Below are 23,025 nucleotides of genomic sequence, written 5' to 3' on the forward strand. Positions count from 1 at the left end.
CCTGTCCCTGATTTGTGGAGACCTCCTGCTTTCCCATATGGACAGGGCCCAGAGAGGGGAAAGCTGTGCGGAAAGCAGACGGAGACAGCAGGGACGGGCCCTGCCCTGCCCACACCCTGCCCATTCTGGACAGGTCACTTCCAGCTCCCTTGTGTGTTCAAATCCTGCCTGCCTGCATCTTCCCCTGCTGGTCTCTGGGGCAAGCAAGGATGTCAGGAGCTAGGGGAGATTTGCTGTGTGACCCCAGCTCAGCTGCTGGGCCCTTGTAAGTCACCACCTGTCCCCAGGGAGCAGTCCTGGGGCTACATGTATATTAAAGGTCACGAGACTCCGACTCATGCCTGGGGTTCTCTAGTCCTTGCTTTTTCACCTACCGTCAACACACCCTTTAAAAAATTCAATAGGTGGGCCAGGCACCATGGCTCATGCCTGTAATCCTAGCTCTTTGGGAGGCCGAGGCCAGTAGATCACCTGAGGCCAGGAGTTCGAGACCAGCCTGGCCAACATAGCAAAGCCCCGTCTCTACTAAAAATATAAAAATTAGTCAGGCATGGTGGTGGGTGACTATCATCTCAGCCACTTGGGAGGCTGAGGCAGAAGAATGGCTCGAACCCAGAGGCCGGAGTTTGCAGTGAGCTGAGATTGCACTACTTCACTCCAGCCTCGGAAAAGAACAAAACTCTGTCTCAAAAAAAAAAAAAAGTTCAATAGATTATTATGTGCAAGGTTATCAAAGATGTTAAGAAATTCATCTTCCTTATTCACTTTGCCTTCTCACTAATATGGCCCTCTGTGTTGGGGGTAAATGTGGTCTTTCTAGGTCTGTGATCTGGGAGCTGGAGCAGGGATGGACCCTGGGGTGGGGCCAGGATGAGACACTAGGCCCCCTAGGCCTGTCTGAGGGGTTGGAATGTCAGAGTCTCCTGGGTCGCCGCACCACTTATGGCTCCCTCACACACACCACTTCACCTCCTTTTCAGTTCTCTGTCTGCATCCTACAGAGTCCCACGATCAGAAGCCTCTGCACACACAGGCATACCCTACTCCATTCACCCAGAACTACTCTGAAGTAGTAGGAGCAGGGTCATTCACTCATCTGGGGCAGGGGATTTCACGGCCCTCAGCAGCCTCCATGGACCCCCGGGCTCCAGACCCCACCTACACACGCACAGAGCTGGAAGGTCTGTCCCCACTGCCACTCCAGAGTGCGAGAAAGGGAGAGACAGTGGGATGGGGACTCCGTGCTTCACATGTTGGCTGAGCTAAGAGGGCCCATCTCCATCCCAGCGTTTGTCAGGGAGAGTAGGGGCTTCCCAGGGCAGACATTACCTATTCTCCACAGGATACCCAGGGTCAAGACTTCTCCCACTTCTGAACTCAGAGCCCAGCACTCTGCCACCTAAACTTCCACTATTTTGTGACACATGAAGCTACTGGGCTGTGGCACTTCCTGGAGCCTGCATGGAGATGTTCAGCCCTGTGACATCTCTGCAAACCTTCTCCCTACAGCTGCATAAAGTTTGAGGTAGACAGTAGTAGTGGAAAGATGGGTTGAACCTCATTTCAGAGTGGGATCTTCATAGGTTTTTCTCATCTTGTTTTTAGAATTTTTGGTTGTTTGTGTAAAGACAGTATTACGGAAGCATAAGGTTCAGTGAAGGAACTCAGGATGAAGGTGGGCTTACAGCACCACTGTCAGCATCCCTCCATGTCCTGTCGCTTCCAGAAACCAAGCTCACACCAAGCACGGCACAAATAAAAGCCATCATCCTCTTATGAATTAAAAACCATATATATTGTGGAATATTAAATGTTCTGCATGTACTAACATGAGAAAAAATATTTTTTCTCTACAGAGTGAATTTTTTCTTGGGGATTTGTTTTTCTCTAGGGAAGGCTAAAAAAGAATTTGTGACTGACCAAATCAGATACCTTCCCAAAGAAGACAGTGCCTTGGACAGTGGTGATGGTGGCTGGAGGCACCGGGTGTCTTTGGCTGGTGCTGAGGGGTACTGACTGGGGATACAGCTTTCTTGGGGAGCAAGAGTTGGGGATGTCGCAGGCTTCATTGTTCATTGTTGCACCGGACACTTTTCAAGGGCTGCTGATCTCTGATTTGCCTCTCTCTGTGCCTTGGACAGTTGTGATGGTGGCTGGAGGCACCGGGTGTCTTTGGCCGGTGCTGAGGGGGACTGACTGGGGATACAGCTTTCTTGGGGAGCAAGAGTTGGGGATGTCGCAGGCTTCATTGTTCATTGTTGCACCGGACACTTTTCAAGGGCTGCTGATCTCTGATTTGCCTCTCTCTGTTGAGACAACCCTGGCTCTTGAGAGTGGCTTCTTGACTGCTGGCTGCATAGCTCAGCATTCTGCTGTGTTCTGAGTAGAAGGGGTGCCTGTGGTTGCAGGGAACCCCACAGACGGGGGCTTGAAACTCCCGTTTGTGCTGATTTACCTTCGAGGCATGGTGCGCATGGCAAAGTGACATTTTCTCCTCCAGTATGTGTCCAACTGCTGTCATGAGCTCCTGAGCTTCAGCACTGCTGCTGTACACACGTGATCTCTTTTTTACTGTTTTTTGGCTCTCAGCAGTGACTGGTGCTTGCTTACATTTTTTCTTTGAAAAAGCCCACTGAAAAAATTGCTTGATGTTTTCTCCAAGGTGGCTTACTGAAGGAGGCTGTTTCTTTGATGGCAGTAGCTGGATGCCTTCATCCTGATGGGTGTCTTCTGTTTTCCTGACTAGGGTAACTTGAGGAGTCCTCAATCCTTCAAGCCTCTCTTCGTGGTTTTCTAAGTTTTCATGTTTTTCTAAGCCCTCGTAGGGCTTCCTAGAGTTCTCATTCTTGTGACTAGAGGGAAACATCGGCCTTTGGCTCTTGCATGAGCCTTGACAGTTTGGGTTCTTGACCTCCTTGTGCCCCAGGTTGCTCCTTCTGGCTGCCGTGAAGTCACGTAGCTCCAGGGAAGCCCCCATGTTCCCAGTAGGCATGCTCTGGAGATGGCCCTGGGGCACCTGAGAAGCCAAATTCTCTGAAGGATGGGGCAGAACAGATGCTTGCCCATCTGGAAGGAGCACAACAGCGGCAGAAACTTGAGGCTGAGTCTCTGACTTCGTGGCCATTCCAGGCTCAAATTCACTAACAACCTCCTCCCTAAGGCACAGCTTTCTTGGATCTTGGGAGACAGACACTGTAGGGAGTAGAGAGCTTTTGCTGGTCCCTGGAGCCTCAAAACCACGCACATCCTCACTTGTGGCTTGGAGGTTTGCCAGCATACAGGTTCCCAAGGGGACTCTGGGTTGTGGCACTGCCTCCCTGGTCTCTCCAGCCTTTGAAGATTGGGCTCCTAAGCTCCTGCTCTGCTGGGTGCTGCCTGTGAGGCTGTATGTGAGGGGCTTAGATGGCCACCTGCCCTCCTGTCCAGCTGAAGGAGCCTTCAAGGGCCCATGACCATTCCAAGATGGCATCCCTCGTGGGACCATCTGGAACTGCTCACCTGCAGGTGAGGAGGCCAGAAGACTCTCTGGCGTGTGAACAGATGCTTTGGTCAGCACCTGCTTTCTCAGACTTGCCATTGGTGGCTTTCTAAGGGACGTGGCCACCTCAACTTTTGAGCCAGCCCCAGATTCACAGGTGGCTGAGGAGGGACCGGCAAGCTGTGTAAGGGACAAGGATGAAACCTTTTCCAGTTTAAAGCACTGAATGGGCTTGAGGACCGTGAGGGGTAGACCCCACCTGTGTTTGGCCCATAACCTCACAATGTGGGCTCCCAGCACCTGCTGAGCACACAGCTCGAGGAAGGAAAGCACATGGGCTGTGTTCACACAGGCTTTCCCACTTTCCGGGGCTGCTAGATTGCTGGTTTTCACGTGGGTGTTGGGCACGGGAAAAGCCTGGTTGGCAGCAAGCCAGGATCGATGCACAGTCAGGGGGACCAAGCCCTCGTTGGTCTGGCTCAACCTCCTGCCTATGTGGGCTTTCAGGAGGTTTTCTACACGATTCCTCTCTGTGCATCTTAGTAAATCACTTCCCGAGTCACTCCTCAAGGGCTTCCTCAAGATCCTTTCTGACTCCTCAGAGGTGGCCCCCAGAACCTTCCCTGGGAAGCTTTCCATGCCCCTGGATAGATTTTGCGGGGTCTGCCCCAGAATTTGCCCCAGATGTGGGCACGGGTCCTTCTCTAGCTGGAACTTCACCTTCTGTGCCTCCTTGCTGCTTTCGCCTGTGGACATGGAGGACTGCCAGGGCCTGGGTTTGCCCTTGGCCTGACTTGTCTCTGGCGATTCGTCCCCAAGCTGCATCAGATCTGGAGACTCTTGGATCCTTCCCAGGTTGCCCCAGTGTTGGGTGATCCACTTTTTTATGTGTTGCTCCGGTTGTCTCTGGAGTTCAGGACTGACTGAAAAGTTCTCAGGCAGAATGGATGTCAAGCTTTCCTGGGGAAGGTTAGGAGTGGAGACACTACAGATGTCCTGAGATTTTTGGACCCTAGAGGGTAAAGCCAACCCACCTTCTAGTTGTTTCCTCACCAAAGGCCATTCAGGGTGCTGAGTTTCAGGTAGGGAGAGAGCTTGCACTTTGTTCTGCGATGCAGGGCAAGCTACTCCAGTGTTCTTAATCAGGGATGGAAAAGCAGGAGATAGGACTGGGAAAGAGGATTGAAGATGGGCCTGAGCCTCGGCCTGAGCCATAGGTGTGGGCCGGAATTGGGGTGTGGATGAAATAAAGGGTTGGGACTCGGGCCCCAGATGGGACAGGGGCTGGGCCTGGTAAGGCAGTGGGGACAGTGTAGTATCCCTTTGAACTGGGCAGACATTGGACATTTCATTGAACAAGAAAGGAGGAGACTGTAAAGTGTAAGACCTGTCAGTTACCCAGGCATTAGCCACCAGGGACTCGCTGTGCAGAGAGGGGAGGCCCCAGAAAAGCTGGCTATAATGCTTCCGAAAACTCTCCTGCAATAGCCTAGGATCTGAGAGCTTCTGAGGACTGGGCAGCTGTTTCGAGTTCTCTCCCATGTTCCAGAAGGGTTTTGGGGTTGTCGTGTCCTGCTCAGCATCAATTTCACTAAATTCCCCAAAGAATTTAAGTGCTTTTCTGGGGTCATTTGGTCTGTAAATGATCCATCATTTTCTTTTTCTTTCCAAATGTTGACCTTGGCTCTTTCTGTGACTTGTATCCCCACGGCATGCTGGCCATCAGAGCTGAGCAAAAACGGGGTACCAGCTTCCATCTGACAGGTTTCTGGTGGGTAGTGGGAAAGATGATCTTTCTGGACTGATGAGTTGAAGGCGCACCAGGTTCTGGTAGTCTCCTGCCACCAGGAGGAGGCAGAAACACGACTGACTGAGCCGCCAAGGCCTGCGATGGCTGGGAAGAAGCTGCCAAATCTCCATATGGAGACAAGCTTTGAGAGAGGGTGCCCAGTGGAAGTGCCCCCTCAGGGGATGGAGTCATCAGTGTGGAGCCCCGCAGGGGGGGAGCAGGGAAACCTTTCAGAGGAGGCGGAGAGCAGGCCAGAGGATCAGGCGTGTGTGGTGGGTGAGGGAAAAGTGCAGGTGGCTCGGGTGAGGGCTGTTCTAGGGGAAGGGAAGGTTCTGGTGGCTGGGAGGCACTTAGGGAGGAGACTGAGGTGGTCCTTGGGCCTGGTGATGGGGTGGAGGCCAGATCCTGAGGATGCTTGGCTCGAGGATCCGGGGAAGCTACCGGGGAGAGAATGGGAGCAGCATCTTCCATAGGCTCATGAGAGGACCGGGAGGCTCCATCAGGTGCTCTTCTGCCCACCTCACCTGGGGGGTCTGGACCGGAGAGCTGAGAAAGGCCACCTTTGTCAAGGTATGGACCCAGGAGGCTGCAGGAGACAGGAGGCATGAGCTGCAGCCAGGAGCAGGTGGGGCCAAAGAGCAGAGTGGGAGCTCGGGCCACAGCCCCTCCACCACCCCACACCCTGAGTTCCCGATTCTCCTGCTACCCCTCACCCCAGGGTTTTAGTCCCATCCTCTACCCCCCAGGTCTCCCCATCCCAGGTCAGCTCCAGGCTGCCTATGGCCCTGGGGTCGCATCCCAGCCCTGGTAGGAAGGATGCAGAGAAGGGGAAGTGCCTCACCTCTGCAGGTGTGAAAGCAGGTCCCAAGTCTCCTCCGGGTCTCTCGGGCACTCTCTACAAGCTGGAAATCAGGAGACCGGGTTAGGGCAGTGAGGGAGGCACCTGGGATCTCACAGGAGGCTGAGTGGCTGTTTCTTTAGGGAAGACCATGGGGAATTAGACCCCGGAACCCACACATCTGTGTCCAAAGCCACATGGCCCAACGGTAATAGCAAGGCATGGAGGGCGGGGCTTTGTCATTCACAAAGGGCTTCCACACACAGACCCCCCACCCCCACAGTCCTCACAACTGCCCTGTGGGGAGAAAGGACTGGGGTGATCTCAAAGAGTTATCAGCCTTAGCAGAGTTGAACAGCTGTTCCCAGGGAGCAGGAGGCCCCTTCAGCCCCCTCCGCATCCAGGCAGGCATTGGTCTCCCCAGGACACACACACTGCCCCCTGCTGTGTAATGCCCAGTCCCTGGCCCACCATGGCTTCATTCCGGCATGGAATCTGAGAAGGACCTGGGGTTCTGATTTCCTTCCTAGGAGCCCCCACCTCAGGCTTCTTCAACTGACTTCTTCAGAGTCAGTTCCCTCCGGGACAGACGAGATCAAATTAACTCTAGTGTGCCCTGGCAGAGCCTTACCTCTCAGACTGTGGTTTTTCATCCTGCCTCTGGGCCTCCCCCTCCACCATACTGGACACTGGGAGACATGATGACGTGGGGAGACAAGATGACGCTGGGAGACAAGAAACGGCGAGGAGCTAGGTCCGGCTCTCCCTCTCCGCCCCCAGCCCAGCCGCAGCACGCTGCACTCACGAACCGCATGGCTGTCTTAGTCTTGCTCAGGGAGCTCTGTGTGCTTCCTCCCATTTATGTTTAAATGGATGACAAACTCCTTTTCTTCTTAGAAAAACAGGAAGAGGGCCCGGGCGCGGTGGCTCACGCCTGTAATCCGAGCCCTTTGGGAGGCCGAGGCGGGTGGATCACCTGAGGTCAGGAGTTTGAGACCAGCCTGGGCATGGTGAGACCCCGTCTCTACTACAAATACAAAAATTAGCCAGGCGTGGTGGTGGACACCTGTAATCCCAGCTACTCAGGAGGCTAAGACAGGAGAATAGCTTGAACTCGAGAAGCAGAGGTTGCAGTGAGCCAATATCTCTCCATTTCACTGCAGCCTGCATGACACAGCGAGACTCCGTCTCAAAAAATAAAATAAAATAAAATAAATAAAGTAAAAATAGCACACACACACACAGGGATTTTCAATATGAGGTCCACCACGGACGCCATCAGTCCCTGTTCCTCCTCTCCAGGAACACCCAGGCTGAGGCCCGCAGGCACTGCTGAGCTGTCAGGTAGGATTCTGCTTCCCAGGAGACCAGAGGAGATGTCAGGCCCTGGTGGGAGGCCCTTGGGGGCCCAGCACAGGCCCGAGTTCACCCCACACAGAGGAGGGTGGGCCCCGAGCCACCTGCCCCAGAAAGTGGCTGATGAGCCAGGGCTCAGGGCCTGGTCTCCGACAAGGACCTCCCCAGTCTCATGACCGGTCCTGGAGCTGAATCCAGGGGTTTGATTTTGCCTTGATGCCTCCTGCGCTCCCCCACAGATGGACTGAGAGCTTGGGATGGAAATCCCAGTACACGATCTGCCCCTACCAAGCCCTGGCTGCCCTGCCTCTCCCTGGAAGCATGATGTTCTGGTGTTTTCTGAGACTTCCCATCGCAGAAGTCTCTCCACTGGATTTGGAAAAGTGGAACTAATAATAAAAAGAAAGGAGAGAATCAAGCTCTGTGGGTTTGAACTGAGGGCTCCTTACCTTTCTCTTCCCAGGCGATGGTGAGGGGGGGTCGTCACAACGGAGGTAAGAGAAGTAGGGGAGTAATAGGAAGAATAATCCCAGGGCAAACAGCAAGGTGAGGAGGATATCCAACACCCATGGTGTGGGGCTGGGAGCGTTCAGCGATGAGGCGCTAAGTAGTTTTAAAGGAAAGGGAAGATTCTCCATGTGAATAGGCGCGTTGCTTTCAAGCAACTGAGCTCTGGGCATCCCGGTGGAGACTAGGTTCTGGGGCCCAGGCCTGTGTCACAGAGCTGGGGCCTTGACATCACAAAGGGCTCCTTTGTTGGGGAGGGGCAGTGGGAGGGGGAGGGGTGCTGGGAGGCGGGGGCAGAGGGCGGGGAGGTGCAGAGGGAGGGGGAGGGGCAGGAAGAGTGGGAGACCAAAGCACAGCCCCTCTCCACCCCCCAAGCCGGGGATCCCCCCACCCTCCCACCTTCCACATCCCTCCTTCCCACTAAGTTTTGTCAGTGATAGAACTCAGCCAATTTTCTATTCTTTCTCCCTGGGACATAGATACTACCTGGTTCCTTTTATCTATTGGAGACGGTGGCTTGAAGTTACATATTTTATAGCCCTTGAAAATCTGAAGTTCAGAAATTTTGGCTATGTACCAGGGATTTTTATTCTCAGAATCTCGTTCATCCTCAACTCCAGCTTTCCCACACAATGTTTTTGTCTTGTATCAATACAGAGACAAACTGTAAATTTCTTTTACTTTTATTTGGTTTTGCAAATTTTGAATAGTAAGTTTTAAAAAATTATTTCTATCTGACTTTCAATCAAAGGGACCTACCCACATACAATTAAGATTTTTTTATCTTTTAAAATTTTATGTACTTATGTATTCATTTTATTTTAAGTTTCAGGATACATGTGAAGGACATGCAGTTTTCTCACATAGGCAAATGTGTACCATGGTGGTTTGCTGCACCTATCAACCCATCACTTAGGTATTAAACCCAGCACGCATTGGTTATTTTTCCTGAAGCTCTCTCTACCACCGGCCCTCCCCTGACAGGTGCCAGGGTGTGTTGTTCCCCTCCCTCTGTCCATATGTTCTCATTGTTCAGCTCCCACTTGTAAGTGAGAACACGGGATATTTGGTTTTCTGTTCCTGTGTTGGTTTGCTGAGGATAATGGCTTCCAGCTTAATTACACACATTAATAAGTGTGTAATGAAACATCCCCTTTTAAAATTTAAGTTCGTTTCAGTAGATATGGAAATAATAGAAAATGCGTCTGACATCAAATTCCTGGGAAGTACAGTCAAAAAAAAAAAAAAAAAACCAGATCTTTAAAAGTATTTGAATAAGTAAATGTTGCAGCCAAACCATATCACTTGTTAAAAATGCACATGTTAACCATTGTATCAAAACCATATATAAGCTTAGATAATCAATTTCAGTCAGATTATTCCTTTTATTCTTTAAATGATGGAGAACAGTATAGCCATAGGCTTTTGGTGACAATTTTTCCCTTGAATGAATGAAAAGATGAATTTATTTTTCTCAAAGAATTCTGTACCATTATGGGAATAAAAGATCAGCAGTTGTAACAGGGAACAGCCAAAAAGCCTGAAATAACATTGCTGTTAAGAATTAGCTGTTACAAAATCGCCCCAAGAAATCTCAGTGCTCCACAAACTTCACATGGCTGAAGGCCATAATTATTATAAAAGTTGAACTATGTTAATTCAGAGATCACTGTCATTATTACTCTCAAGTATCCAAGAGTCATGCATAATCCCAGAACATCACGTACCTAATCAGAAATGGAGAAGTAATGTCCTTTTGAATTTTATACCTCTGGGGCTGCCCATAAAAATCTTAGGATTTTGAGCTCCTTGAGGGTCATGATTTTTACCTCTATTCTCTTTGTGTCCACAAACATCTAAGATATCAGTAATGTTATTAACTAATTTGCTGACAGAGGAAATCCAATAAAATTTAAATATATTCTGAAAGTAATAAAATTTAAATATATTTACTCTGAATACATGATCTTTAGAATAAACTAATTTTTCAGTGATTCATTCTGCACAATTGTAAATCTTTTTCGTAGTAACCTCAGTTTGCATGACTTTAAATGGGAAAACTCACATTTTAAATGTATAATGAAACATCCTCATTTTTGATTTGAGTTCATTTCAATAGATATGGAAATAATAGAATATGTCTCTGATGTCAAATTCCTGGGAAGTACAAGCAAAAACAAATGCCAGATCTGTAAAGTATTTGAATAAGTAAATGTTGCAGTCTGTACGTTATCAGTTAGCTATGATACAAAAAACAATGCATGGCAGTTGCTTGTCAATTTTGTGATTTATTCAGAAACATACATCTCTGCATACACTTACAGTTTTATGCAGTAAAGCCAAATGTCAAAAGCACTGATGTTACTCAAAGGAAATGTTAAGGGGCTAAGGCTCACCCCAAATTCCTTCACAAACCCATCCAATCCTGTGAGTGTTGAGTGGCCTTCATGTCGCAGCCTGCATCCTGACAGGCCCTGTGAGACCCATCCCGCTTCATGGAATGTGAGTCAGCAGCTCAGAGAAGGACAAGGACATCTACATAATTGGCTTGAAATATTCAACTTTTCAAAATTTTATATTTTTATACATATAAATATATGTTCTTAAAATGTATTTTTGTTGTTCTATCCGAAGAGAAGTGCAATACTTCTTTAAAAATATTTCTAAACAGACCAGGGCGGTGGCTCACACCTGTAATCCCAGCACTTTGGGAGGCCGAGGCGGGCAGATCACGAGGTCAGGAGATCGAGACCATCCTGGCTAACACGGTGAAACCCTGTCTCTAATAAAAACACAAAAAATTAGCTGGGCGTGGTGGCGGGCACCTGTAGTCCCAGGTACTCAGGAGGCTGAGGCAGGAGAATGGTGTGAACCCGGGAAGCAGAGCTTTCAGTGAGCTGAGATCCCACCACTGCACTCCAGCCTGGGCGACAGAGCGAGACTCCGTCTCAAAAAAGAAAAAAAAGTTTCTAAACAAATGATGATGAAAATAAGAAACTGAATGCAGTTACAAACAATGAATTTAATCATTAGTTTCTTCTACTTTATACTATATGTGAATTTGGTCTAGAAAATACAACATAAAAGAAAAACCAAACGTTGAGCATTACTAAAGTAAAAATGTTGAATGGAATACTTTATTATTTATTTATTTGTTTGTTTGTTTGTTTGTTTATTGAGACATGGTCTTACCCTGTTGCCCAGGCTGGAGTGCAGTGGCATGACCGTGGCTCACTATAGTCTTGAACTTTCATGTTCAAGCTATCCTCTGACCTTAGCCTCCTGAGTAGCTGGAACTACAGGTGTGTGCCACCATGCCTGGCTAATTAAAAATAATTTTTTTTTTTTTTTTTTTTGTAGAAACAAGCTCTCACTATATTGCCAGGGCTGGTCTCAAACTCCTGGGCTTAAGGGAGCCTCCTATCTTTGTCTCCCAAAGTACTGGGATTATAGATGTGAGTCATCAGGTGTCACCTGAGTGATATATTTTAATTATGTACCTAGCACATGAGTTTCAAAGTTTCCACTCTCCAAGAATTTTCATAAGGTCAGTTTAATTATTAATAGCATGTTTTACAATTATAGAATTAATGCATAAATACAGTAAAACAAAACAAAATGTGAAACTACAGAATTGTATGAAATAAAAAATAAGAATATTTCTTCTTCTGTCTCTATACATTTTCCATCTCTACCATGTTCAACGTATTTTTATTACTATTATTATGAAAAATTTAAAGAATATACAAAAGGAAATAAATAGCATAATGAATGAATAGTATAATTAACTCATTGACCTAATTCCAAGCTTCAGTTTTACACAGTCCTGATTCCTCTGATCTCACTTCCCTGACATAGATTTATTGAAGAGCATTTCTGGCATCCTATCATTTCATCCATGAATATTTTAGTATCCATCTCCAAAGGGTAAGGATCCCCTTTTTAAAATAATACATGTAAAAAATTAGCCAGAATTACTTTCTTTTAACCAAAATCCAGTCTCTGTTCAAATTTCCCTGATTGTCTTACTTTTTTTTTTTTTTTTTTCGAGATAGAGTCTCACCCCGTCACCCAGGCTGGAGTGCAGATCTCTGCTCACTGCAACCTCTGCCTCCTGGGTTCAAGTGATTCTCCTGCCTCAGCCTCCCAATTAGCTGGGATTACAGGCGCCCACCACCATGCCTGGTTAATTTTTTGTATTTTTAGTAGAGACGGGGTTTCACCATATTGACATGTTGGCCAGGCTTGTCGGCCAGGCTTGATCTCCTGACCTCAAGTGATCCCCCCACCTCGGCCTCCCAAAGTGTTGGGATTACAGGTGTGAGCCACAGTGCCTGGCCAGTCTTACATATTTTTTCACACCATTTTTCTTTTTTTAAAAAAGCAGAATCCTTGTACGGATATTATGATGGACTGCAGAGTCTCTAAAGCATTCTTCATTCTTATTCTTCCCCTTCCATCTTTTTTTTCCATGCAATTCGTTAAAGAAACTAGGACAGAGTCCACAGTGTAGATTTTTATGATTGTGTCGTCACTGTTGTGTCATTTAACACGCCACTCTGACATCAGTATTTTCTGTGAAACCCACATGTCAGGGGTGTTGGGCAGATTTGTTTGCTTCTGGGTTTGTGTTTCCAACACTCAGACTCAGGACCTGGTAACAATCCCCTATAGCAGTTCGTAACTATTTGCTTGATTTTGACTGAACACCAGAGGGCAGTGTAGGTGGACACCAAAAGCATTGCTGTCAACACACAGAAGCCTGTGGGCACAGGGATCCTGCACTGCGAGGCCAAAGCTCCCTTCTCTGCTCCCAAGCAATCTCTTTCCCTCTTCTGAAGGACAGCCACATACTCTAAGTCCTAACCTCTGGAGTGCACTAATGACCAAGAGGTGCATGAGCACCAAATGTGAGAGGACAGGAGTCTGGAAACCTAGCACAGGAGTCTTCTCAGAACCTTAGGGCATTCCTACTGTTGTGAGGGTAGGAGAAGAATGCCTAGCTAAGGAAACAAATATTTAGTGTCCAATATGAATAAGTGCCATGGGGAAGAATAAAGCAAGGAAGGGCAAGAAGATGCCCAGGATGGACAAAGAAGCTCTCATTGATAAAGAGATATTAGAACACACATCTGAAGGTAGCGAGACAGTCAGCCTTTCAGATATCTGGAGCAAGCTTGTTGCACTAAGAGGAAAGAGCAGGTGCAAAGGCCCTGGGGCAGGAACATGCTAGTTGTGTTTGAGGGGGGCAACAAGCTGTTGTAACTGGAACAGAGAGAGAAGGGGGAAGATGGTAGTGAATGAAATCTGAAAAGCAACAGATTATGTAAGATTTTTAGGCCATTATAAGGACTTTGGCTTTTACTCCTGTGAATCAGAAAGCTACATGACTGGAGTGGGGTAGTGCTTTACTAAGAGGAGCAGTGCTCTCTAACAATTTTTAAAGGATCACTCTGGTTGCTGAGTTACAAATACATAGAATGTGTCAGCTGGGAGATCAATAGGGAGGTGATTGCAATCATCTGGGGTCGCTGCTACACTCTGTCTTAGAAACTTGAATGGTTCATGCTTTTTATTTTAGGCAAGTTCATCACCATTTGCTTTTCAGATACTTAATGAATCTTTCAGTCTATTTAGAGAATAAGGCATGTGTTGAAATGATCAGTACACGGTATTAGAAAATGGAAGGCCGTGAGTATAATAACGGAGGCGCCCTTAGGGGCAAAGTGAGGCCAGGAGAGGAAGGGACTGCAGCCAGCTTGGCAGGTGAGAATGGCATAGGACAGGCCTTCCTTGAGATGGTCACAAATACAGTCTTATCAGTTTTCACAAATAAAACCTTACAAATTCTCACTGATAAAATGCTACAACATATCCTATACCATATGCCAATTTAAGATAGGTTTTACTCCAATGAGTTAGGTTATCTGTAAATAACACGTGGTCAAATCCCGTATGTATGTGTAGCAAATACTTTCTCAGTGTCCTGTTGTTTTTTTTTTTTTTTTTTTTTTTTGAGACGGAGTCTTGCTCTGTCTCCCAGGCGGGAGTGCAATGGCGCGATCTCGGCTCACTGCAAGCTCCGCCTCCCGGGTTCATGCCATTCTCCTGCCTCAGCCTCCCGAGTAGCTGGGACTACAGGCGCCTGCCAACACATCCGGCTAATTTTTTGTATTTTTAGTAGAGATGGGGTTTCACTGTGTTAGCCAGGATGGTCTCGATCTCCTGACCTCGTGATCCGCCCGCCTCGGCCTCCCAAAGTGCTGGGATTACAGGCTTGAGCCACCGCGCCCGGCCCTGTTGTTTTTAATCCAGCATGTTCCACCAGCCTGGCCTAGGCTAGGGCTGGCACCTAGATAGTCATTAGGGTAAGTGTGTGTTTGTTTTGGGGGGTGTGTGTGTGTGTATGTGTAAGACTCATTGGCTCTACTCCAGGGCCCCTCTAACAAAATTTCTGGAGGCGGGAATCAAGTGTGATACTGATTTGGAAACCACCAATTCAGTTCACATTCTTCTAGTCCAGTCTGTAACAGCTGCCTTCATGACAAACTGAATGTTGAAAGCTGTGGAAGGTGCCGGTAAATAAAAATAGAGGTGGAGGGAAAGCCATTTCAGACAAAGGGGATAGAGCACTAAAAAACATAGGAGTCAGAGCGGATTGGTTATGCAGTGACTTCTGATGGCCTTTGCAAGTGTTCAGTGACTGGATTTGCCTGGAATGTGGGGTTCAGGGTCCTTGGAAGAGAGTAGGTAGAAATAAGGTTTTGGAGTGTGTGAAATTAGATTGTGGAGGGCCTCACATGTTGAGCAAAGGACACTAAAGTTTACTTTCTAGGTAATTGGGAGCCAATCAAAATTTTTAAAATGAATGATGACACCACAGAACTATGTTCAAGAACTCCACACATCTGACAGTCGTGTGTAACAATAACTGTTGTGTTATGAGTCCAGAGATGAGAAAGCTTTCTGCAGTCATTCAGGAGAGAGGGGGTTCGGTGCTTAAATAGAAATAGGCCACTGGGATGTGTAGGTTGGAATGAATGTGAGAGACAGAAGACATGAAGAGCAGAAGAGAAAGGACAAGGTCAAAGGTGGCACTGGGGTTTTAAATACAGGAAATTGGGACGATGAACCAGCAGCCTTAGCAAGATACAGAAGAAAAAAGAGATTTAGGAAAAATGTAGTATGGGTCAGCCAGATTTGGGGATGCCGATGCCATAACCAACTATAACCAATGGAAGATGATTTAACACAGTTGTAAGTATCTTGAAGCCACTGGTCTTTTAGATGAGAAATAGTCTTTCATTTTCAAATTTAAAACTTTATTCTTAAAATGTATACATTTAATCCAGAATAACCTATGGATATGTATTGAATAAATGTGTTCATTTTAAATTTATATCTGATTTGTAGTGTCCCATTTCACTATAGTTTTCTGAAGAAATCTCAGTTCTTTATGCAAACTGTATCGTAATAGTCAAGAATTTAAGATTACTTTCATGTTCAAGGTCCTATCTCCAATTATCCTCATTTAACACGATTGCCTTTTGGCCTACTTTCCATCTTACCATTAACATTATATTTTTTAATTATCCTGAATCAAATTTCGATTTAAGAAACTCCAAAAATAACAAAAATTGGAAACAGCCTATAACATTTTAGGAAATCAAGAAATATATTTAATTGTAACAGCCAGTTTCATACTCCACAAGAGAAGGATAAAGCAAAGCCTGATCAAGACGTTCCTATAACACAACTCAATCACCTTTGAGCCTTTATTCTTTACCAGTCTCTCTATTCTCTGTGCCTATTTTCTACTCTCCCTGAGCAGAAATTTAAGTGTCACATTTTGCCAAGGCCTCCATTACATGAGTAATGAGTGCTCACATTATCCCCTGATTTTCTGTTGGTGAAGTTTCCAGGAACATTCACTCTTTTGGGAGGAGTAGAGACTCACGTAAAGGTCATGCTATGTCTCTTCATCTTCCATCCTTCAGAGACTACTGGTGGCCAGAACACCTATGTGGGAGAGTGGGTATGGGAATTGGGGTGTGTGGATAAACTCTGTTCGGGAGAGGCTCTCAAGGATCTGTGAGTCAGAGGAGTCACCTATCTTTAGGGTTGCACAAATCTAGCACCTTTTATGAAAACTGCATTCACCCAGAATGTGAAAAGAAAAATGGATAGCTGAGAACTTTTAAAATTCAGCAACAGACACCTGCCCACGAATCAAAGAAGCTCAGAGAACACCAGATCCTACTTTCCTACTGTCATAAATTAGGTAGTTATTTTATTAAAATAAAAAGATAGGGCTGGGCGCTGTGGCTCACACCTGTAATCCCAGCACTTTGGGAGGCCGAGGCGGGTGGATCACAAGGTCAGGAGATCGAGACCATCCTGGCTAACATGGTGAAACCCTGTCTCTACTAAAATTACAAAAAAATTAGCCGGGCATGGCAGCGGGTGCCTGTAGTCCCAGCTGCAGGGGAGGCTGAGGCAGGAGAATGGTGTGAACCTGGGGGATGGAGCTTGCAGTGAGCCAAGATTGCACCACTGCACTCCAGCCTGGGCAACAGAGCGAGACTCCGTCTCAAAAAAAAAAAAAAGATAGAAAATAACATTGAACTTGAAGGACACTTTACACCAAATGGACCTAAAAGGCACATACAGAAACTTCACCCAACAGCAGCAGAATACACATTCTTCTCAGGGACACATAGAACATTCTGCAGGATACACAACAGGTTAGAGCACAAGACAGATCTTTGCAAATTTAATATTAGAGTCATATCAAGTACCTTTTCAGACAACAATGATATGACACTAGAAACCAACAATAGAAGGAATTCCAGAAAATGTACGAATATGTGGAAATTAAGCAACATGGTGCTGAACCACCAACACGTGAATGAAGAAATTAAAATTAAAAGAATTAAGCAACATGCTCTTGAACAACCAATAGGTCAATGAAGAGATTAAACAAGAAATGTAAAAATATCTTGAGAAAAACAAAAATGGAAACACAACATACCGAAAGTTATGAGATGCAGCAAAAGCATTTCTAAGAGGAAAGTTTATAGCAATAAACATCAACAGCAAAAAGAAGAAAGATCTCAAAGAAACAACTTAGTATTATGCCTCAAGGAAATAGAAAAAGGAGAACCAATTCTTCCAATGTTAGCAGAAGGAAATAAAATAATAAAGATCAGAGCAAAAATAAGTGAAATGAAAACTAGAAAATGACACAAAAGATGAACAAAACTAAGTTTTTTAAAAATATAAAACCAATAATCTTTTAGCTAGACGAAGAAAAAAGGAAAGAAGACTCAAATAAATAAAATTAGAAATGAAAAAGGAGACATTATAACTGATACCACAAAAATACAAAGCATCATAAGAGACTATTACAATTACATGCCTTTACAAAAATCATTTTTTCATTGGCAGCAACATTGGAAGATGTTAGGCTAAAAGAAATAAGCCAAGCCAAAAAAGACAAAAACTGCATGTTCTCACTTATATGTGGAATCTAAAATAATCAAACTGAAAGAAGCAGAGAGCAGAATGGTCCTTAGCAGAGGCTGGAGGTGTGGGGTGGAATGGATAGATACTGGTCAAAAGGTACAAAGCCTCATTTATACAAGAGGAATAATAAGTTTTTTTTTCTTTGAGATATATTCCAAAACTTGGTGAAAACAGTACACAGTAAAGAATTCTACATTTTAAAAATCACTAAGAGTAAATTTCAAATGCATTCCCCATTAAAAGTGACAAGTATTTGAGGTGGTGGATGCTAATTAGCTTGATATAATTATTCCAAATTGTATTCATAAATTATACCATCACTTTGTACTCCATAAATATACACAACTATGATTTGTCAATTTACAATTTAAAAATAAAAATTAAAGCACAAGAAAACACAACACGTGTGTGTACCTATGCATGTGCGCGTCCATATAAGTGCACACACACACCCTCGCCTCCATTACTTTCCAAAATGGACAAATGTGCAATTATTTTGACTTAGGCTCCAAATATCTAATCTGATTCTAATATTTCCTTGCAGAATTATCAGTGGCCACTTGAGAAAGGAAGGGCTAGCTGGCAGACTACATCAGCTCAGGATTTTTAAAAGATGACTTTTTAATTTTGGTGTGTGTGTGTTTGTTGTTGTTAATGAGAGTTGGAGGTGATGTTCATCAGCAATGGAAATGAAGTCTGGTGGTCAATGCTTCCACACTGTCTAAACCCTGCAGCTGAAAATAAGGGGCGTTATTCATCTGTAAACTATGTTTATATGGTCTTTACATCCATAATTCTCTATCTCTTGTGCTGTCTGATATAAGAGAATTCAGAAGAAATTCTCATAAAGCAAGTTGCCTCTTTAAGAGTTATCAGGGCCAGGCGCGGTGGCTCAAGCCTGTAATCCTAGCACTTTGGGAGGCCGAGGGGGGCGGATCACGAGGTCAGGAGATCGAGACCATCCTGGCTAACACGGTGAAATCCCGACTCTACTAAAAATACAAAAAAATTAGCCGGGCGTGGTGGCGGGCGCCTGTAGTCCCAGCTACTCGGGAGGCTGAGGCAGAAGAATAGCGTGAACCCGGGAGGCGGAGCTTGCAGTGAGCCGAGATCGCGCCACTGCACTCCAGCCTGGGCGACAGAGCGAGACTCTGTCTCAAAAAAAAAAAAAAAAAAAAAAAAAGAGTGATCAGGCCAGAGCTGGTGGAACGCTCGCGGTTCCCGGCGGCGAAGCAGAGGAGGAGGCAGGCGGCGGCCCTGGTGGCTCCCCCCACGGACGGTGCGCGGCCCGGCCCATCTCGCGAACTCGCGGTGGTCGCGCGGCCCCGCGCGCCGCCGACCCCGGGCCCCTCCGCCGCCGCCATGGCTCGGCCTCTAGTGCCCAGCTCGCAGAAGGCGCTGCTGCTGGAGCTCAAGGGGCTGCAGGAAGAGCCGGTCGAGGGCTTCCGCGTGACACTGCTGGACTACGGCGACCTGTACAACTGGGAGGTGGCCATCTTCGGGCCCCCAACACCTACTACGAGGGCGGCTACTACAAGGCGCGCCTCAAGTTCCCCATCGACTACCCATACTCTCCACCGGCCTTTCGGTTCCTGACCAAGATGTGGCACCCTAACATCTACGAGACGGGGGCCGTGTGTATCTCCATTCTCCACCCCCCGGTGGACGACCCCTAGAGCGGGGAGCTGCCCTCAGAGAGGTGGAACCCCACGCAGAACGTCAGGACCATCCTCCTGAGTGTGATCTCCCTCCTGAACGAGCCCAACACCTTCTCGCCCGCCAACGTGGACGCCTCCGTGAGGTACAGGAAGTGGAAAGAGAGCAAGGGGAAGGATCGGGAGTACACAGACATCATCCCGTGAGGGCGGGCGGGGGCGTCACGGGAGGAGAGACTCAGATCCGGCCTGCACCCCAGCCCCTGGTCCCACGGCTGCCCAGCCCCACCATCCTGGTGAGGGTGGCGGAGCTTCCTGGTGCCCATTTACAGGGTGCCAGTCACAGATGGAGGCCGGGCCGAGTGGCGGAAGGTCCAGCCAGGTTCAAGCCCAGCTTCTTGCCCCTTTTCCTCTTTTTTTTTTTTTTTTTTTTTTTTTTTTTTTTGAGACAGAGTCTGGCTCTGTCACCCAGGCTGGAGTGCAGTGGCGCGATCTTGGCTCACTGCAAGCTCAGCCTCCCGGGTTCACGCCATTCTCCTGCCTCAGCCTCCCGAGTAGCTGGGAGTACAGGCACCCGCCACCGCGCCCGGCTAATTTTTTGTATTTTTAGTAGAGACGGGGTTTCACCGTGTTAGCCAGACTGGTCTCGATCTCCTGACCTCATGATCCGCCCGCCTGGGCCTCCCAAAGAGCTGAGATTACAGGCACGACCCACTGCGCCCAGCCTTTTTTTTTTTTTTGGAGACAGAGTTTTACTCTGTCGCCCAGGCTGCAGTGCAGTGGGGCGATCTCGGCTCACTGCAGCCTCCACTTCCCAGGTTCGAGCAGTTCTCCCCCTTCATTCTCCCGAGTAGCTGGGATTACAGGTGCCCACTACCACGCCCGGCTAATTTTTGTAATTTTTAGTAGAGGTGGGATTTCACCATCTTAGCCAGGCTGATCTCAAACTCCCGACCTCAGGTGATCTCCCCGCCTCGGCCTCCCAAAGTGCTGGGATGACAGGCGTCAGCCACTACACCTGGCCTGGTGGTTAATGTTTTCATAGATTCTTCCAGGCTTTTCAGTTTAACGCATGCCCGTGCTTTAATGAAGAAATGGGATCGTGCTGTGTGTGCCCAGTGACTATTTATTAGTCAGGGAACATGTGTCCGTGCTGTAATGAAGAAAAGGGGTCGTGCCGTGTGTGCCCAGTGACTGTTAGTCAGGGAACATGTGTCCGTACTTTAATGAAGAAAAGGGGTCGTGCTGTGTGTGCCCAGTGATTGACTGTTAGGGGTGTTGGCCTTCCTCGTGTCCGGAGTGCGTCTCTGCAGGCTCTTGGCCTGGCGAGCTCTGGGTATGGCTGTGCAGCCGCCTCCCGGCGCCTTCTGTACCTGCGGTCCACTTCACCTGCGTGGCTGTGTGTGGTGACCCACGGCTCTCCCTCTCCTCCCGTCACCCTCGTGCCCCAGAGCTGAGCCCCACAGCCCCTTCTCTTGGGTGCCTGTGTTCACATGAATGTGTAAACACGTGCGTGTCTGTGTACAAACACGAGGCTTTCTCTATGGGTTGACGGCCTTAACGGTTCCTGCTCGTCCTGTTACGTAGAGGCCCTTCTTACCCATTTTTTTTTTCTCAGAGTGAAATTGCATAGATTTCCTCACAGAGGCCTCACCTACATTTGTTGGTATTTTGTATAAGCAGAATCTTAAAAACAATCTTTAAAATATTGCACACATAAAAAAAAGAGTTATCAGTCACGTTTCACTAGAAAAGTGTCAAACACAAAGTTACAATAAAATGACACTATGGGGAAATAAATTCGACAGAGACAGCTGATATATATGAGGTTGTAAACAAAAGGAAAAACCGGGCTTTAGCATGGATTTGTTCTGTTGGTGTAAAGAAAGAAAGAAAGAAAAAAGTAAATCAAATTCTACTTTGTTGTTTATTTGGAAAGGATTTATCTTATCTTAAAAAGTACTACATTTTGTTGACTTCTAAGCTCATTACTTTCTGAAGAGCTCATGATAGTTCTTATTCATTTAGTATATTCAAATACAACACTTTATCTCACAATCGTTGAGGGGGTACAAATGTAAGTCTTCAAAGAATGATATAATCATTAGAAATACATCAAGGAATAAGTACAATAAGGCAAGTAAATTTACTGATGTCCCATCAGAGATAAGTGGGACATTGCAAATTAACAACAATGGAGAAACAAACCACAGTTTATTTTCTTACTTTATGAGACATCCTTTTTGAATTTTTAAAAATTATAGAGAAGTATCTTTAAGTTGGTGTAGATGCTTAGGTATTCAAAAGGAACTTACAAAAATTTGAAGCAGCCCACTTCATTATTTTTCACAATAATAACCAATATGAAACTTTTCCTGGAAGACCAAAATTTTACCACAAAAAAATTAAGCAAAAACATTGGGCAATTCTTATATAAATACAGTCTATTTTGAAATGGTATGCTTTTTAATTTTTACAAACATTTTCACTTTCAGGTAATTTCACATGTGCATAAAAGTTGAAAAAATACGCAAAGAACTCCCATATACCTACCCTTTACCCAGGTTTATCAGTTGTTAACATTTCATCACACTTGTTTATTCTACACAGGTATTGATATAGATATACACACACTTTTTTCTGAATTATCTAAGAGCAAGATGCAGACAGTATGCCCCTTTATTTCTATACACTAGTGTAGATTTCCTAGGAACAAAGTCATTCCTTGAAGGAGGAAATTTAGTGAAGCTTTCTGCACTAAATGACATTCTGAGCCAGCTGATTTGGCCTTGTGACCAATGTGAGGGACTATTTAACTTTGTATTTTTTTTATCTCCTTCTTTCTTTACACCCAGTTATATTGTTTTCCATTTCGTTTACTCGCATAAATGTCAGATTTGGCCATGTGATTTATCAAGTTTATCAGAATATCAACTTGAGTCTTTTCTTTTCTCTAACATTGATCTAAATATCTCAGGACAATCCCATCCTTCCTTCTCTCCTTTATTCCATTTGCAAAGTTAAAAAAAAAGCCTCAATTATGGCATTTCAGTATTCATAGTAGTACAGATAATACATTTATATCGTGGAAAAGAAACGCATTTAAGCCAGGCACAGTGGCTCACGCCTTTAATCCCAGTACTTTGGGAGGCCAAGGTGAGCGGAGCACGAGGTCAGGAGATGGAGACCATCCTGGCCAACATGGTGAAACCCCATCTCTACTAAAAATACAAAAATTAGCTGGACGTGGTGGTGGGCGCCTGTTGTCCCAGCTACTCGGGAGGCTGAGGCAGGAGAATTGCTTGAACCCGGAAGGCAGAGGTTGCCGTGAGCCGAGATCGCGCTACTGCACTCCAGCCTGGTGACAGAGCGAGATTGTGTCTCAAAAAAAAAAATGCATTTTAAAGGTAAGGAGACATAATATAGAATTTGTACACCAAATTCTTAATTTATGACTGTTTTTAAAGGATAATTTGAAAGTTATACCAGAATATGCTGCTTCTTGATTTGGTCTTATTTTGCTCTTTTTATTTCTTGTTTTTGTTTGTTTGTTGTTTGAGGTAGGAATTTAGTTGGTTGAGGCCTTTATCACTTCTAATACAAACATTTAGTCATAAAAATTTTCCTCTCACCTCTGCTTCAGCTGCATCTTACATATTTTCATATACCTTATTTTTATTTTAAATCAGTTGTATGCACTTTATTATATTGTCAACAAAATAATATTTCTAAAATAAAAACCAAGACATCAAGGGTTGACTTTCCCAACATTTGTTAACATTAAATCAGCACAACATCTTCCCAGATCTTTTCCTTTTTGGATGGCTCCATACTTTATTCCCTACCCACTTCCTCTTTCCTTTAAAGAATGATTAAC

General features: G+C 45.9%; 2 pseudogenes; one reads left to right on the forward strand and one right to left on the reverse strand.

Moving 5' to 3' along the window:
• Nucleotides 1-1,773: 1,773 nt before the first annotated feature.
• LOC129479362 (spermatogenesis-associated protein 31A6-like) lies at nt 1,774-8,141 on the reverse strand (annotated as a pseudogene).
• A 10,371-nt stretch (nt 8,142-18,512) lies between these two features.
• LOC129479368 (ubiquitin-conjugating enzyme E2 R1-like) lies at nt 18,513-21,159 on the forward strand (annotated as a pseudogene).
• The last annotated feature ends 1,866 nt before the right edge of the window (nt 21,160-23,025 follow it).

Source organism: Symphalangus syndactylus, chromosome 3 (assembly GCF_028878055.3).
Source record: "Symphalangus syndactylus isolate Jambi chromosome 3, NHGRI_mSymSyn1-v2.1_pri, whole genome shotgun sequence".
In the NCBI taxonomy this organism is placed as follows: domain Eukaryota; kingdom Metazoa; phylum Chordata; class Mammalia; order Primates; family Hylobatidae; genus Symphalangus; species Symphalangus syndactylus.